The following is a 1,813-nucleotide window of genomic DNA, read 5'->3' on the forward strand; positions in this document are numbered from 1 at the left end:
CAATCCCAATACAAAACATTTTATTCGAGGAATAGCGCGAGTACAAATCAAAAGTCAAAATAACTAGACTACGCTAGCCTTTACACGTCTCACGCCTCGCTCGTACCCCTGTAAGGAAAACAAAACTAACGGAGTGAGCCAAAACTCAGTGAAGTTTCAAATATCAAATTGGCCATCAAACAAAATAATAACAGTGTAATAGTGAAATAGCGAGCAAACAAGTCCAATCAAAGAGATAATACTTTAGGTAGTCAAGAAATATATGGATCATGTTTACATGTAAGGATACAGTGGCTCATGTCTCGGCTCCATCCCAACTTGATCGATTAGTAGTTGACACTCCGTCAACTTTCAAGTAATAAACTAGTCCAGAAATAAGACCCCACTTCACGCCAGTCTCCGTCCACCGACCAACCTCCTTTTCCGGGCCCGCACGCCACACGAAACACGGGTGGTAATACTCGAGTATACCGATTAGCCGAGGAGATAACACTCCACTCGACATCACTAGTTACCCAGGGTTCGTTATCTAATCGACCAGGCCCTTGCCGGCTCGACTCAATTAACTAGCCACAGGGTTTCTGGAATTCCAGGCAAGATATAATTCATACACATGTAAAGCAAGTCAATTGAAATCGATGAACAAGTACAAGTCTCATTAGGGCAAGTGCGATAAAGTACACCCTTACCCTGTCAAATCACTTCTATATCATGCAATCACATTTGTCAAAGAGAAATCACAAATATCAAGTTCAATCAGATATTTGGAAGCACTCACCAAAGTAGTGCTTTTAGTGTTCTCGTCTGGGTGGTACCCCGGGTTTGGAGTTCAAATCTGCGATAAAACTTGATTTAAGAACTTTGAAAATCAACCAAGGTTTGAAACTTAGTCGTTTCGTTCAATAAGAATCAAGAAATTGAAATTCAATTGGAGAATAGTCGTGAAACGGTTGCTCGCTTTTCAAACTGAAAAATTTTGTAAGATGTATACTTGGAAATAACTTTTGAGTCGAAAGTGCAAGGAAAACGGATTTATAGTGATTATTACCGCTTTTCCTAAGGGTACAAGTTCGGCTAGATTCTAACGTATAACCCTCGATAACCAAAGTAGCAAAAGTCCTAGATGGTTCAAGTGATATTCATTTATCAACTTTACCCAAGTCGTAAGTGTATTTCTCTAATTCTCGAGCGTAAATTTGGGCAGCATGCCCTTTGTATTTACCTAATTTTCCAGCCATTTTTGGCTTCATTATTTTCCTCGTTCAAACCCAAAGGTACACACACAACAATCTAATTTCAATAGCCATTCAATAGGCTCAAGACAATACAAGGACAAAAATCAAACTAATAACAAGTGCGGAAATGAAATTTAACAAGAGACAGATTTGACGGGTTTTTGCGGAATGGACACATCCGAGGCTACGCTTATCGGATTGGTGTGCAACTTATTCCGTTTCGAAACTAAGACAAAGACCTAAAACTTTCATGAGATCACTTAGTCAAATTTCCAGTGTAACCCAGTCAAATTCCCAATTCACAGAACCAACTTCCAACTAACCGGCTAGTTAACCGTACTACATTTAAATGCCATATCTCAGGCTACCAAAGTCCGTTTAAGGCATTCTATGAGGCGTTGAAAATCTAAGACAGAGTACTAAAACTTTCATGTTTTGGCAAATGGCTAAATCAGCACGGATCATAGTGAATAGACACGGTCAACTAGATGAACTGTCTAAAACGGATCACTGGAAACATCCTAGGGCAGTGAGGGTATTTTGGTCTTTTCACAGACTACGTTGTTCTGATTGAGCTG

The sequence above is a fragment of the Coffea arabica genome, chromosome 4e (assembly GCF_036785885.1).
Source record: "Coffea arabica cultivar ET-39 chromosome 4e, Coffea Arabica ET-39 HiFi, whole genome shotgun sequence".
Taxonomy (NCBI): Eukaryota; Viridiplantae; Streptophyta; class Magnoliopsida; order Gentianales; family Rubiaceae; genus Coffea; species Coffea arabica.